This window comes from Pteropus medius, unplaced genomic scaffold, assembly GCF_902729225.1.
Source record: "Pteropus medius unplaced genomic scaffold, Ma_sr-lr_union100, whole genome shotgun sequence".
Lineage (NCBI taxonomy): Eukaryota > Metazoa > Chordata > Mammalia > Chiroptera > Pteropodidae > Pteropus > Pteropus medius.
The window spans coordinates 5122257-5139622 of NW_024356336.1; the positions used below are offsets into that span (position 1 = coordinate 5122257).

Consider the following 17366-nt stretch of genomic DNA (forward strand, 5'->3'; position numbering starts at 1 on the left):
GGTACAGTCCCCTCGCCACTACCCTTCGAGACTCCTTCCCCAAGCCCTTGAGCGACGCCCCTCAGGTGAGGGCGGTCTCCTGCCTCAAGACCTAAGACTCGCCCCAGGCCCCTCAGCGATGCCCCCGAGCCCGGTTGATGCCCACCGGCTTCAGGAGCCTCTCAGCGACGCCCCCAGGCCGCGACTCCCTCTGTGTCTTAGTACCTCCCGAGACCCCTTCTCCAAGCTCTTAAGCGACGCCCCCCGGGCGGGACGTCTCCTCTGTCTCCAGCTCCTTAGCGCCTTCTCTCGGACCAGGACACCCCCTCGGCCCCGGTACCTCCTGGGATCCGGTCCCTCAGTCTCTCAGCGACGCACATCTGGCTGGGACACTCCCCCACCCCGCCTCAAGACACTGAACCGCCTCCCCAAGCCCCTCTGCGAAACCTCTCCCTCGGGCCGGGATCCCCTCCACAAGCCCTACAGCGACGCCCTTGCACCCCCGCTCCCCGTTCCCCCAGCCAATACCTACTCCCGTGGACCCCAGCGCCTCCCTGCTCAGGAGCAACTCTGCCCTGGTCCTGGCTGCGCCGGCTCGCCCAACACTTTAGTTTTCCCCTCGTGAGGAGTCGAGTTGTCTTGCTCACTCTGCAAGAGGCAGGTCTGGGTCCAGACTATCCGTAGTTCCCAGCCGGGGCTCCGCCTCTCTACCTCCTGCCCCCCCACCCCGAGCTGCTTTGAAATTCCTTATGACTCAGGTGCCAGCCCAGCTTGGAGACTGGAAGAAAGTAAGGAGTAATGGGAAATTTCTCTCTACAGAGCTTAGGGTGCTTATCCTGAGGGTGCAATGCAGAATCCTGATTCCCAGGTAGCCCCACACTTTTAATAAGGCCACGCTGCTCCTCAGGCCAAGGCCAGGTCTTCCCCTAGGTGGGGCCCTGGACCAGGATGGAAGCTGGGACTTTGCTTAGCTTCCATACACACCCTTCCTTGCAGCAGAACTCTTTCCAAGTTGAAGAGCAGGCAAGAGGGTGTTATCTGGCCCAGTTACATTTCTCTGCAAGTTGTTTGGGTGTTGAGAATTGGGCATTAGTGAAAAAGACAGGAAGATTTCATTACTGGTTTGCCCAAGTAGGAAGACCTGCCTCTAGGTTCTCCGCCCAAAGTCACAAACTGTGATGCGGGAAAGAGGATTTTGCTGCGGAAAGAAAACTCAGTATTGCTTTGTTTACTTACCAGCTTGGATTAGTGAAAAGAAAGGACTTGGTGTTGTCACTTACTTTGGGCCATGCCTTCAGCATCTGAGCTTCACTTTTCTTATCTGTAAAGGAGGGAAAATGATAACTCCCTTACAGGGTGTTGTGAAAATTAAATAATATACTGCAGGTAACACCCACATATAGAAGGCAGTCAATAAACATATTTTAATAATACTTTTTATAGTGCTTCATAGTTCACCAAGTGGTAGACACCTCATTTGCCCTGGGAATGCTCTGAGCTTCCAGTCTGATTAATCCCTGTAAAAGGCAAAGCTTGGCTTTAGATCAGTAGAAGGGAGATCTCCAAGTGTTGTAAACCTTAGGTTCAGAAATTGGTTTGTGAGTGATCAGTGGCATTTTAGGGGACTCCTGCAAAAACTTCTGCATAAGTTTGATCATTTCTACTGTTTGCCGTATGTAAAGAATGAAGGAGGGACTTTCTGAGAGCCAGGATATGTCAACATAACTGTAACCTAGTAACCCCTTAGCACCACTTTGCCATCTGTGTGGTCAGGATTTCATGTTCTACAGAGAGAGAGGTACTGGTGGAAATAAACTGGTTCCCCTTCTGGAAAGGGCAGAGTAATAGCTCTGAAAAGTGTTAAGTGAGCCAACTCTGTGCTTACACTTGTTAAAAGGTGGTGTCCTTTCCTCAGGCACTTTTGCTTTGCAAGGAAGGATCAAATGCAGCAGCTCTTATGTAATGTGAACCTCAAACCTTGGTATACTTTTATTTGGGAGTCTGAGGTAGGGACAAATAAATAACCATTGTGAAATAATTCATAATAAGTGGCCCAAGTTCCCATTTCATTGAGCCTCAACAGCTCTTTTTTCTACTATACTGGTACATCAGTGCTTTTGTGACGTTTCCTCTTTAGTTCCAGAAGCAGTTTTAGGGAGATATCCCGTGGTCTTGAGCATCACATCCTGCCTTGAGCCTACCCACTAGTATTTTTTAAATCCTTTCTAAAATCCTTTCCAATAAAAAACACGTTTTAGTCTGAGGATATGCCAAAGTTGCCATTTTATATTTTTTGATACTGTAATTTTCTCTAGAATTTTGTGGATGGAAAAAATTATTTCAATACTTATATTCTGTACAATTTTATAATATTTAAATTACTGGTGGTTTGCATTTTTGAATGCTGACTTTATAAAAACAGTTAGCTCATTCCCCATCAATGCTACTTCTAATTACAGTGTGTAGCCAACCCCAAATGATCTCCCTTTCCATTCTGTGAGATTCTCTCCCTTCCTTCACAACTGATAAAGAGGAAGATAGAGGTTAATGGAGGAATCTCTATAATGGAGGAGACTCCCTTTTCAAGGAGGAAGGCAGCCAGGGCCATGGGGCTGATGGGCTCTTCGAAGTGGATGTCTATCTGGAATTTACTGACCTGCAGAGGAGAGCCAAGAGGTAGAAAGAGCAGAGGAGGCTGAATGGTCTTCAGTTATTTGAGTTTTCTACTGAAAGCAAACTGCCTGCTTGGGCATTTCACTACATTTAAATATCAGGTGTGCATCAACAGCTTTTCAACTCAGGTTACATTTCCTGTGAACAGCCTTTTGTAGTTGATGTTCATTCTCCTCTAACTCCTCATCTAGAATTCGTCCCATTAGTCAGTAATATGTCTTGCTATAAAACCTGTGAGAGCATCATACTGTACAGAGAGCCCTTTCCCTCTTCTAAGGTTAATAGAATTACTTGTATGCAACATAAGGGCTGAGAGGAGTGAAATGGACCTACATGCATACCAGTTACTTTTATGCTTTGAGTATTTTAAGAAACACAAAACTGTCAAAACTGATCTGGTATCAAAGAACCCTGTTTCTTTGGCAAAAATTTGGTTTGAGATATGCAATGAGACCCTTTATAAATCTTATTGCAAAAAGAAGTTCCATTTAGGCTTATTACTAATAAACAGCAAGTTGATGCACTTATTATAGATATTATTAATACACTCACTTATGATTTAGTATAGTTAGATCAACAGCAATAAATAATGAAGCTAAAATATACTGCTTTAAATAGCTTCATAATACAGATTAGAGATGTTTGGTGATGGGCAGTATACCAGCTTTAGTTTAGAATTTTTGAGCATTATAATGCCATCTGAGGCTCTAGGACAGGTGTTGGCAAATATTTTTTGTAAACGGCTAGACTAAATAATTTGGGCTTTGTGGCTCTGTTGCAATTACTCATTTCTGACTATGTAGGGCAAAAGCAGACAAAGACAAAATGTAAGTGAATCAGCGTGACTGTGTTCCAATAAAACTTTATGGACACTGAAATTCGAATTACATGCAATTTTTATATGTCACACAATATTGTTCTTATGATTGTTTTCAACCATTTAAAATTTTAAAAACCACCCTTAGCTCATGGGCTATACTAAAACAGACAGGGGTCCAGATTTGGCCCACACACTATACTTTGCTAAGTCCTGCTCTAGGTCTATATGTATTAACTTTTTCCAGTATTCCCTGTAAGCGGGACAAGGAGGCTTGATTTTGGTGAATAAATGAACCTTTTACCTTTTACTATTAACTAACTTTAAGAGACATATGGGAGAAATGGTTAAAATTGTAAATTTTATGTTATATATATTTTACCACAATTTTAAAAAAAAGATACATGTGAGGGGAAGTGCATGCACATACATTTAACTCTTTAATAAGACTTTAAAAAATGCTTTAAAAAGAAATTTAGTATGGTTCAGTGTGTACTATATAAAGAAAATAGTGCCTGCCTTGGAATTGGCCCATGGTTTGTTCAGCTATGCAGATGTTGCTTGGAACAAACCGTTGAGAGATCTGTTTCTCAGAGGAAAGCCTAGGCAGCAGGTGGCACCAGCCCTGAGAATTAGAAAAAGAGCCAGGAAAAAAAACAAACTTCTATCAGCCCTGAGAATTAGAAAAAGAGCCAGGAAAAAAACAAACTTCTATCATTTTCCGAAATAGTTGAATTTTATTTCCTTGGTTCTATTGTCATTTTAAAAGTGGCCTTTAAAAAACAACAATGTGCTTAGCATGGCTGATTATTTTGTTTTAATTAAAACATTTTTGAAAAAACAAAATTAAACATTTAAACATACCAAGATGATTGTGTTTGTACTGTGGAACAGTTAATGCAAAACACTTGAGTGAGGCCGGAAGTTTGGATCTGTAGCTTTTGTCTGAGGTTTTGCCTCCTGAATAAGGATAACAGAGGAGGAAGTAAATGTGTCCCTTGAAAAACCTACCTCTGAAGGTTCTGAAGTGAGATCTCCTCAAGCCTCTGATGCCACTTGGCAGGTTAGTTCCTGGCTAATTTACTGTGCGGTCCCTGAATGGGTGAGAGCAATGACTGACATTCTTTGAGAATCCAGCTGGAACCTGCAAATATTAGTCTGGAGGAGCAGCCCAAGGTCACTCTGTTTTTCCCTCTCTGTTGTCTTCAGTGTCTTCCTGTCAAGATGGCAGTGCTTCATCTGACCTCACCTCTGAGATATTATCCTGGATTCAGACTGAACAGGGGAAGGGAAGAGGCCATTGTACAAATGTCAGAAGGGTATTCATATTACTCAAAAAATAGCCACTCTACAGAAACTTGCCTTCTCCTCCTCTAAAGAAGTCTCCCTCTCGCCCCTTTTTAAATCTTCTTTCTAGGTAAACATCTCCCTAGCCTGAACTTGCACCAGATTGAAGAGGAATGAATCTGGGTGCTAGGAAGCACCTGGCAGACAAGAGTTTAGGCACCTCACATACAAGTTTGCTTCTCTCCCTCGCAGTTATAACAGGACCCTCTCAGGGCTGCCTCTCTGCTGGGCCCAGCTTCTAGTTTCTCTTGCCACTGATTTAATCCCTGGCAAGTAACCAAAGCATTAAACTTTTATTGTTCAATTTACCACAAGGGTAGGGCCTTGCTTCTAGTGGGCTGAAGAGGCTGCATCCTCTTCCAAACCCGAGTGTCACACCACATTAGCAACTTCAGATTCTGAGGGCTGGATTTCTTTCAATTTGGTTAGATTCTTGGTTAGAACCAGAACAGTATACTCACACTTAAAGTCTGAAGGCTAGCAAATAGTGAAAACAGCATAGGCAACTTTTAAAGATGATTCAAAATGGTTGCAGCATCAGCATATACAACTCACTCTACATGGTTTTACATACCTTCTAAACAGATATGTTAAATGGCTGTCCATGTTCCTTGATATCCTAAAGTGAGATGAAAACATGAGGACCAAGTAATTCTCTTCTAGACTATTAGGGCTTGTTAACCGATGCCATCACAGTATGTAAATTACTTGCTGCTGTTCAATCTATAAAAATTCATCTTCAAAGAAAATTATTGGGCTGGTAAAAATATTTTTAATAATGACCACAGAAGCCATATTTGTTTTTCTTTGATGTTCTTCCGAAGACCCTTCTGGTTTTAATCAGATTGTTCCCACATAAAATACAGTGGAAATCTACAATAATAAAATTCCTATTCCTATTTCTATGGGGAAATAAACAGGATGGGGACTGTCCTTTTAAGGGGTTTTCCCCTTCCCTTTCCCCAGACTCAAAGCCTCTATTACTGGTGGGTGTTTTGGCATCAGTTAAGGGCCTTCAATCCTTCCCTCCCTCCATGTTTTGCTCTTTCATTAAAGTGTTTCTGTTGTCTAATTATATCCTTTCAATCAAATTAGAGACTGCAGCATCTGGTGAGGGCCGTAACTGCTGCCATCTGCACCTCGTATATACAGGCCTTTACAGCTGAGAATCACTCAACTTCCAAATGGCAGGAAGAGATTTGGAAAAAGTTTAGTTGGAAGGGAGGTTAACTTAAAAGAAACGTCTTCAAAGGCTGGGTGTGACGTCCTGCTTGCCGTGATGTGTGCACTGCCATGCAGAGCTTCTTTGGCAGGGCTCACCAAAGAGTCTTCTGTAGAGCTTCTTGAAGATGAGCTTCTGATTGTTTTAGCTGAAACGTCTAGGCCTTCTCATCCTTGTTAGGGGCTTGAAGAGGCCCCAGGCAAGCTGAAAATTTCCTCCTTGGGAAGAATCTTTTGTTATATGACCACTGGTTAATGAATATGACACTTTCTGTTTATTTGACCATTTCTTCTAATTTAGTGCTTTCAACTGGAGATTTTGCCTTCGGGGGACATTTGCAATATCTAGAGAAATTTTTGATTGTCACAACTCAGGATGGGGTGGGGTGTGCTATTGATACCTAGTGGGTAGTGGCCAGGGATACTGCTAAACATCCTAGAATGCACAGGACAGCCCCACCACAAAGAATTATCCAGCCCCCAAATATCAATAGTGCTGAGGCTGAGAAACTCTGTCCTAATTGTATTTTATTCTTTTGTTCTTCTCTTCACTGTGGCCCAAGAGTAGGCAACTCTCATCAACATCTTTTTTTTCACTCTTAAGTAGATTTGATTCTTCATTATCTATATTAAGCTCGTTAAGCATTTTTGTGAACAGTGTTTCAGAAACCTTAATGATGTAAGGAGCTCTGTAATTCACTGTATGTTTCCATTCTCTCTAGACTAAGATTGCCAGATTAAATACAGGACACTCAGTTAAATTTGAATTTCAGATAAACAATGAATCATTTTTTATATGTGTGTCTCATGCAGTGTTTGGGAATGCTTATCTTAAAAAATGATTTGTGTTTTCATATGCTAAATCTGGCAACTCTACTCTAGATCCATGAAACATTACATGAAACTTTAAACCTCTGACTGTCAAACTGTTGGCCATCATCTTCCCTTATTGCTCTGGGTGTCTAGAAATGACGGCACTGCTTGTTCCTGTTTATGAGTCAGTGCTACAATGAGTCTTCTGCCCAAAACTGCCTTTCTGTCCAGAACTTCTGAAACTTGTCAATAGAGTCATATTTTTATCTTGGGACCATCTAACAATAGCTTATCAAATGCCTACTATATGTCCAACATCTCTTGTGCCAATTCATGGAAGACTCCAAAGTTGCCACTTTGGCTTTTTACTTTAAAGGTTGGCTCTACAGATATGCTGTCTACCTGTCAGGCTACTCAAGAACTCTTGTATTATTAGACAATCTCATATCAACCAAGAGAAGCTGAGCAGCCCAGAGCCTGGCTTCCATGGAGCACTGGCTGCCCTCCAGAACTCCATTATTGGGGAAATTTCTTACCATCTGAAATTGAAAATAGCACACAGGCAATACTGATGAAACTTGTCCAGAAGCTGGATTATATCAGTTTATTTACTCTCCTTTAAGACTGAGAGCTTCAGACAGTGTGAAATAGGGTTGCTCAAGAGATGGTGAGACAAATCGTAGATTTCAGCCAGGTGTCTCCTTCTCAAAGCAAACTCAGAATGTAAAAATGTATATTCATTACATAGGGGGGTGATCGTTCCCTATTACAAGCGGCTTCATCATAGGTTTTTTTGTTTGTTTGTTTGTTTGTTTGTTTTTTAAATACCAGATTCCCCTAGTTTGAATAGGAAGTGTTTGATTTCAAATGCTTGATTTATGTAAACTTCCCTGGAATTTCTCATAAGTCATTGCTAGGTAAGTCATGATTGCTAGCCTAGAGGCATAAAATTTGTAAGGAAAACCAGGGCACTCTGAGTATGTCTATAATGGTTTTTGGATTTCCCGCTCCCCACACCCCACCCCACCTGCTTCCTTCATTAAATAAACATTTGCCAGGCACGTTCTGTGTGGTCTGTAGTTGAGTATAGGGATATGAGTGAGATGCTCAAGAAACTCACAGGTTAGTGGAAGCAGGGGCAGGTGCTTCTTGAGCAATTACGGTTTAAGGTGATCAAGTCTTAAAAGAGCTGTGGCAGCAGGCAATGTGAGACTGGTTTTAGAACCCCTGGTGTCTATAGAATAGTTCTAACTGTTCTAGACCCTGAGCTTTCAAATAGCGCTTCATCTTTTGTCCAGTTTTTTATTTTCTTTAGAGTTGACTTATAATTCACTAAGTTATTGTCCATCGGAGAACTGGACTTTGAGCTTTAAAACATCTGTGCTTCTCATTTCTTTACGTGAAAACTCTTTCTAGTGTGAATTTTTTTTCAAGATCAAAGTAGATCTATTTATACTCAAATATTATATATCGAGAGAGATACCATCACCAAAGTAAGATACAAAATGTTCTGGTGCTATTAGCAGTAAAATCCATGGTTAATGAAATTCGTTAGTTAGGGTTCTGCTGCGTCCATTCTTTAAATGAGGCTTGGCCTAATCTCTCTGTATATGTTATAGAGCTACATTCTTTCTCAAAAACTATCTTTTGGTCTTCTGTTTGATGACTGTATGTGTTTATAAAATCCATTTAAATTCCTCAAGCACTACTGCATATTCATGGTGATTATTCCTGGCAAAAACACATGTACTTCACAACAACTGCTACGACATGTTTCCTAGTGGGTCCTGCCTAGGGTAGGAGTGGAGCATATTCAAGATGAGAGCCAGATGGGAAAAGAGTGGTATCAAAGCAGCACTGCCTTCTGGGCCATGTCTGCCTTAATAATTATATACTTTTCAAATTGTTATATAACAAATAATAAGGGCCCCTCTCCGAAATGTTTTCACGGTCTTCTGATTTTAAACCTCTGGTTACTTTTGGTTCAGTTTTTCTTGGACTAGTCTTTTAAGCAATTAAATATTTCATCTGTCAATAGAGATGACTAAACTGGAGATTCAAATAGATAGTCTTCAAGTCCCCTTTTAAAAGTATAAATTCTTTAGTTAAAATAACTTTGAGAGGCATGGTCTTTTTTTCTGTTACTCTTTTTAAAGACACTATTTTCTTGAATGAAAAGGAAGATCTAAAAGATATTTTAATGAAAAAACTACCGGTAACTTAAAAACTGCAGTGATTATTTTTGTGGTAATTCTACTTTGGGCAAAAGAACACCTTGTTCTATGGTCGTTTGAACTGTTAATATGTACTCCAAAAACATGATACATGAATGTCTATCTTGATTTTAGATGACTGAATTTATGACTGATTGAGTTTGTTTATAGTTCTTGAAAATAAACTAAGGTAGACTAATTGTAAAACAACATGTTAGTAACTATTTTCAAGAAATCCTTTAAAACATTTTCATTATGGGAAATTTAGAACATATACAAAATTAGAAGCGTGTAAGGAAATATCATGTATCCATCTCCTAACTCCGTAATTATCTACCATGGCCAATTTTATTTCATTTGTACCACCTTCATTCTCCCAACTAGATTATTTTGTAACAAATCTCAGATATCATATCATCTTATCCGTAAATATTTCAGTATATATCCCCAAATGATAAAAACTCTTTTCAAAAACATAGTAACAGTAGTACTATTATTACCATTATTACATCTAGAAAAAATAAGAATGCCTTAATATCATCAACTATCCAGTCCATAATCAGTTTTCAAATTTCCTTGATTATCTCATCACTATTTTACCATTCAAATCAAGACCTAATAAGCAAGGTACGTTTAGGTGATGTATCTCTTGAGTCTCTGTTAACCTATAGATTTCCCCTCTTTTTCTTTTTTCCTTGCAATTTATTTGTTGATGATGTAGTTTCTTTTAGGTAAAAACAGTGCTTAAGTGCCTCTTCAGAGGGAGGGCCCACATGGGAAGTGAGTTATTTTTTTCCGTAGAATTCTCACTTCCATTAGAGAAAGTGAATTAGAGAATTTTAAGCCTGGAAGAGATTTTGAGCCATCAGTCCTTTCCAGTCACATGACCCAGACTTTTGAACCTCAATTCTATTTAGAATCTATTAGAATCTTGAAATTAAAGTTTAGAGTGAAGAGACATTGAGATAATCTGACTCAAATATCCTTATTTCACAGGTGAAGAAACTGAGGCCTAAAGTGTCCGGGTAATTTGCTCAAACTTAGCAAATCAGTGTCACAGTGTCAACTACTCAAATGGTGTCATTTCCTTTTCCAGTAATTCTCAATATGCACTATGTGTATAGAGGACCACCCCCCACCATACTCACCCCCTAAACTATCCTCTCTCTAGTCTAGAACTGATAACCTTCCTCTGTCTAATCATGGGAATCACTGCTTTTGGGGAGCCATGATTAAAGACAAGAGAGTATCTTATCATAGCCTCAGCCATGCTGGGGCGAGAAAAGGTTGGGTACCACTGCCTTCTAAGGGCCATGTCCCTCTCTTCTATGGGATTCCACATAATTGGAATAAGCACTTCTTCAGTGTTTTTGAATGTCTGAGGGCAAAAGGCGATTTTGTCCAGGAGCATAGGCTTTGAAGATGTACCCACAAGTTCCCACTGGACACCAGTCTGTACTGGAAACCCAACAGAGCAGCACATGTGTTGTGCAAACATTTGACAACACTGTCATGTTGTCCTCTAAATATTAAAAGAAGCTTTTTCTACGTAAGCCTTATATTTCTATAATCTACCTACCTACCAAATTTTAGAGACATCTTTAAAAGAAGATATTCTCACTGGAAAATGTTTTCTGCTATCTTATTTTAAGATGCCATAATTGAATTTAATGTATATTTAGTTATGTTCATTCCAAACTGGCTAAAACCAGCCAAATTCTTCCAACATATGACCAGTAGAGATTCTGAGTGGTCCTGTAGGGGACAGAGACTTTCACAAACACATAAAGAGAACCAACTAGCAATTCTACCAGAAAACTAGGAGTATTCTAGACCCAATATGAGAAAAATGTCCTATTTCTCAACAATGTGGTTTTGAACAAATAGTGTAATTAGGAATGACCTGGTTATAGAGCTTTATTGAGAACATAGTCTCAACTTTAGTAAACCTTACCAAGGAATAGAATATCTTTTAGATTAGCTGCTATTATCCTATTGTTATCTCATATATGTCAAGTTTTAATTATTTTAAAAGAATAGTTCATTATAGTTTAAAACATGAACTTTAAAAATGCAGTACATGCACATGCTAGCAGAGTTAAATTGTCTGGGACTCTGTTAGCTTGGCATTTTCCTCACTTATAATAAGAACAAATATTGAATTATGTGATTTCAGTACATGTATAAACAGATGTGTTTCATCACATTTACAGTAGAAATTTTGATGAAGAAAAACCTTATTTGCTTCATTATACCTTTTTTCCTTACCTCTTATTCATTGAATGCTAATGTTCAACACAAGGTTTAAACTAAACCATACATATTTTTTCTATCCTGATGGTAGCCTGACAACTTTAAGCAGAATTGTAGCGGGATGAGATGCCTATCTACTAATTTTATATTGCCTTTTACAGCTATTTATTTTTGTGGACCAGAATAAACTATATGGTGATGATGGTTAAAATACTTTCAAATTTATAATAGTTTGATTACTTTTAAAACTTTAGAATTACATAATAATAATTTAACAGGTACCTGCTGTGTGCTAGGCACTTTACTTACACATCCTCCAATTCTTCCAGTTGCTGAGCTGTGGTTAATTTAATCCACCGTATAATATGTGAAGAAACTGAGGCTCAGAGAGGTTAGTTGAGTGCCTATAGTTGTAAACCACAAAGCTGAGGTCTGACTCCAGTCCCTAACACATGATTTCCTTACTGTACCACATTGTTGCTAGAAGTTTTCCATGTATAAAAGTATTTGATTTAAACTACTTTATAACCCTTGAAATTAAATACTCAATCCTATAAAGTTCCGTGTTGTAGATATCACTTGTTCAGTGGGTCTTTAACTTAGAGTGAATGGATCTTGGGACTGCATAGAAGGGCTTCTAGGGCTCCCTAAACTCTTCTGAAATTGTAAAATGTTGTGTATATGATATTTGTCTGGAGGACGGGTCTTTACCCAATCCTCCAAGAGGTCTGCGTGTATACCTAAAATAATTAGGACTCCTTATCTAGTAAACCCCAGTCATTTCAGAGATAAAGACACTTGGCATTGCAAAAAGGATATTCTGTGCACAAAGGCAGCAGAGAGCAGCTAAGTCGGGGCCAGAGCAGAGGAGAGCTCTCACTCATCAGTGTTCTTCCCTGACCATGACTTTCCTGACCTGGCAGAGAGGTGATGCTAACCTCAGCTGTCAGACAGCCATATTAGTGTGAGTCCAGACCTCTTTGACTACTCTATAACCATTATCCCTTAACTGTGTATAAGCTGCAACCCTCTATTCCAGTATGTGCAATTTATAAACTGTTAAAAGAGTGTTGTAAACTGTTGAAACTAATACTAAAATAAAATGCTAAAAAAAAAAAAAAAAAAAGATTGCCCATTAAATCATTAGGTAGACTGACTTCGCGAATTGTAATGTGGAAAATATATTTGGATGTATTTCTAGGTCTTCTGCAGGCCATGCATCTAAATTAATTGAAGAAATCTTCAAATAATTTTACATACAGCATTGTGAGTATGTGGAATTTGAAGTATAGATATCAAAGTTTAGAATATTTAAGCCATCAAGTTTATCAGTCTTTTCTTTATACCCAGCCCTTCTAAATTCTAAGCATGATGAATAGCAACAGTTTTGTAAGAAAAAACTTGAGCTAGCTTTCATTAGCCATGAAGGAGTATGGAGCTTTGACCCAAATGTAGTCTTTGCCCTCAGATCTTATTATCAGGGGAATGACCTCAAGGCCATGATACAGTAGCAAGTCCTACAGAAAACAGTCGGTTTGCACAAAACCGTTTGCTCAAGATTCTCAACCAGGAATTTGTATACCTTAAATGTGATTGCACTTATCTCAGAATTTTAATAAAATTAGCATCTCCAATTTTTATTTTTTGATTTTTAATTAAATTTTATTTTTTACTGACTATATTCCCTATGCTGTACTCTACATCCCTGTGGCTATTTTTTAATTACTGATTTGTACTTCTTCATTCCTTTACCTTTTCACTCAGTCCCCCAAACCCCCTCCCCTTCTGGCAATCACCAATTTGTTCTCTGTATCTGTGATTCTGTTTTCATTTAGTTTGTTCATTTCTTTTCTTTGGATTCTGCATATAAGAAATCATATGGTATTTATCCTTCTCTGTCTCGCTTATTTCACTCAGCATGATACCCTCTAGGTGCATCCATATCATTGCAATGGTAAGATTTCATTTTTTTAATGGCTGAGTAATATTCCATTGTATATATGTACCATAATTTCTTTATCCAATCATCTACTGATGGACCCTTAGGTGCTTTTATATCTCGGCTGTTGTGAATGGCGCTGCTGTGAACATAAGAGTGCATAGATCTTTACAAACTAATATTTTGGTTTTCTTTGGATAAATACCAGAAATGCAATTGCTGGGTCAAAAGGTAGTTCTATTATTAATTTTTTGAGTAACTTCTGAACTGTTTTCCATAGTGACTGTACAAATTTGCAGTCCCACCGACAGTGTACTAAGATTTCCTTTTTTCCACATCCTTGCCAATACTTGTTTTTTGATTTATTGATAGCCAGTCTGACAGGCGTGAGGTGATATCGCATTGTGGTTTTAATTTATATTTCTCCAATGATTGAGCATCTTTTCATATGTCTATTGGCCATCTGTATGTCTTCTTTGGAGAAATGTCTATTCAGGTCCTCTGCCCATTTTTTAATTAGATTGTTTGTTTTGTTGTTGTTGAGTTGTATGAATTCTTTATAAATGTGGGATATTAACCCCTTGTCAGATGTATCATAGGCAAATATCATCTCTCATTCACTAGGCTGGCTTTTCATTTTGTTAATGGTTTTCTTGCTGTGCAAAAGCTTTTTAATTTGATGTAGCCCCATTTGTTTATTTTTTCTTTTGTTTCCTTGTCCTAGGTGAAAAATTACTAATAGCATTATCAGAGAGTTTACTGCCTATGTTTTCTTCTAGAAGTTTCATGGTTTGGGGTCCTACATTTAAGTCTTTGATCCATTTTGAGTTTATGCTTGCGTATGGTATAAGAAGGTGGTCCAGATGTAAGCATCTCCAATTTTTAAAAGAAATGCCATCTGCCATACTTTGGAGGACTTTGGCGATGGGGAAAAAGATAAGGAGTTACCAACTTGGAAAAGTATAATTAATCCTCAGAGTGCTTTGATGCCAGCCTTGGAAGTTTTTACAAAGGAATTTTTCTATTTTATTACTAAATTTCTGTCAGGCTTATATTTAACTTAAAGGCTATTTTCATTAAGTCCACAAAACAAAAGATTTGGATGGAGAGATAGGGTCAAACAGAGATGAATTCTGTGAAGTAATTGAGATCTAGCCAGAGGACAGGGAGGAAATAAGGTTCCTCAGTTTTCACAGTTCATTATTCCTTCCTTCTCGAAACACTTTCTCCTTTGACTTGCAAGGCCCACACACTTTCTTATTTTTTATCTTACTTTCTCAGTCATCATTGCCAAGCCTTCTGCTTTCCAAGCCTGAAATGTCAGAGGGTCCCAGGGCTAAGCCCCAGATGCCTTCTCTCTTCACAGGCTTGTAATCCTCTTCTTTCTACACATAAATGCTGTGATCACCACATTTCTAGCTCTAGCAATGGCCTCTAACCTCAACTCCAGGCTTATCTAACAAGCTGTTTACTCTGTATCTCCATTCATCTTTTTCAAAGATGTCTCCAACTTAACTAATTCAAAACCAAACCCTCTATTCCACTCCAAAATACTCTGCCCCTCTTGGGTCCTCCCCATTATAGTAAATGGCGTCACCACTCACCCAGTTGCTTGGGCCCAAATCTCTGTTGTTGTACCTGATTCCTCTTTCTTTTAGACCCTGTATTCAAACCCCCAGCTTCAGAAGACATTTGAAATTCAGCTACCAGCCTGGTCCAGGCCATTCTTCTTCCTAGCCCATCTTTTGCAGTAACCACCTAACTGGTTGCCTTTCTACAGTTCTTCATCCACCCAGCGGCTAGACAGTTCTATTAAAAGATAAGTCAGGTTGTGTCATTTCTCTGCTCAAAACCTTCCAATGGCTTCCTCTCACATTTAGAACAAAAGCCAAAATCTAATTCATGTAACCTTCAAGATCTCACATATCCTGGCCTTTCCTGCCTCCTCCTCCTCTTCATTTCCCACCCTCCCTTTCGCAGGCACTTGCCCTACTCCAGTCAGATTAGGGCAGCTGCCTTATAGTTCTTCAAGCCTGCCAACCACGTTGCCGCTTGCAGGGGTTTTGCATTTGCTGTGCCCTCTACCATTAACGCTCTTCCCACATCATTTATATGGTTTGCTTCCTCCCTTCATTTACATCTTTGCTCAAATATTTCCCCCTTTTCAGGCTTTTCCTGACTCATACTATCCAAATTCGATTTCCATCCCCTTATTTCATTTTTCCTTACAGCACTTCTCACTATCTGATGTTAATTTTAATTGGTTTATTATGAGCATGTCTCCTGTTAGCATGTAAGCTCCATGAGTGCAGTGTTCATCACTGTAGACCCAGTGCTGTGAACAGTGTGAGGCACATAGTAAGTATTGAATAAATAATTTTCGAATGAATTAATGAATATTGTAGACATTAGATCTATTTTTCTTGCTTATTCTCTTTCATCGAATGCATAAATATACAGCTGGCCATGTGATATGTTATTTTTTATTGGTTTAAGCCACTCCTTACCTATCTGAGCCAAAGCTTATGTCAGTTTCACAGCAGTAGAAACTAAGGGAGGCAGGGTCCTCATTACCTCACACCACACCCTAGTGTTCTGATGAAATCAAGATGCACACATAACTTTAATCTTGAATACCGAAGTTTGTCTTTCTTGCATTTTTCCACAGTTGACCTGTACTGGGCAAGACTGTTCAAAAAGTAATCATAACTGCCTCAGTTTCCCTAGCGTAACTGAGAAGAAGATTGGGTCTGGGAGAAACAGACAAGCGGACAGGCCTGCACTGTCCCATTTCCTGTCTCAGTTGCCACCTCATTCCCATTCATGAGAACTGACACTTGTGTGGATGGCTGCCACATTCTTTTGTGTTACAAATCAAATCATCTGAGCCTCTGGGAACACTGACCCCACCACCCTACAGGTGGCTGTGTACTGCTAAGGCCTGCACTTCTGGCTCCTGGGTAACTCCTTAACCACTTTTCATAGGAGAAAAAGATGTAATAACACATAGCAATTAAAATCCTAATAACTGGCAAAAATTTGCTTGATGTACTTAGAATCATCGAGTCTAGTGTTTCCTAAACCTGACTACTTAACAGAATCACCTAGGTAGATTTTTAGAAATAACAGATTCCCAGATCCCTCTCTAACCCTGGGGTTGTGAAAGGGCTTTAGTGTGGTATACACACCCACATACACAGTCTCTCTCTCCCCACCCCCCTCTTGCTCTCTCTTTCTAGCAGATCATATATAATCTTAGTGATAATAAGTGCTGTGAAGCAAACAAATGAAAGGCAGAAAAATAGGAGTGGAGATGGTGGGAAAGAGTTTTCCGAGGAGGTAACATTTAGTGTGCCATGGCAAGTATTAGGGGAAGAGTATTTCTGGCAGGAAATAGTGTGGTGTGTTTACAGAATTAAAAGCAGACCAGTGTGGCTGGAGCACAGACTAGGGGAAGAGCTTGGGGTGTGGTGGGAGGGAGGGCCGAAGGCCACATCAGGAGGCTTTGCAGACAAGGTTGAAGGGTTTGGGTTTTGTTTTCAGTGCTCACATCTTCCTGAGAACTTTGAGCACTGTGTAGAGAATGGATTGCAAAAGCACAAAAGTGGAAGCTGTGAGACCTGAACAAGGCTGTACTGTGTGTCCTCTGATGACGAAGGGGACTATAATGGTGGCACCCAAGATGGAGAAGAAAGGGTAGTTTCAGAGTATATATTTTAAGAAAGTCAGCAGGACTTGTTAAGGAGTGGGAAGTGGAGTGAGGGAGAGGCTATGGAAAGCAAGGATGATGCTGAGAGCATTCTATTAGGGGCAGTATAGGTTGAGTGCCCCAGTTGCCTCATCTGTAAAATGGCAGTATTAGGGGACCTCCTCACTGGGTTGGTGGTGTTGATATTTGTAAAGCACTTAGAACAGAACTTGGCACACGGTAAAGTATTCTGTAAGCATTGGTGATGTGGATGATGGTAATTCATCCAAGGTCGCACAGCTGGTCAGCAGCAGGTCCAGGATGAGAAGCCAGGCTTAGTTTCTTGGTGTATTTTATGCTACACTGAGCTGCCTCCTTCAATTACCTTGAACTCTTTTGTTTACGCAGACTCTTGCTAGAGCA

At 39.6% G+C, this 17366-nt stretch overlaps 1 protein-coding gene across 2 annotated transcripts in view; it reads left to right on the forward strand.

The window, feature by feature from the left end:
- The window catches only part of KREMEN1 (kringle containing transmembrane protein 1), a 63609-nt gene that overhangs the window by 248 nt on the left and 45995 nt on the right, over window positions 1-17366 (forward strand). The gene's annotated exons all lie outside the window — the stretch shown is intronic.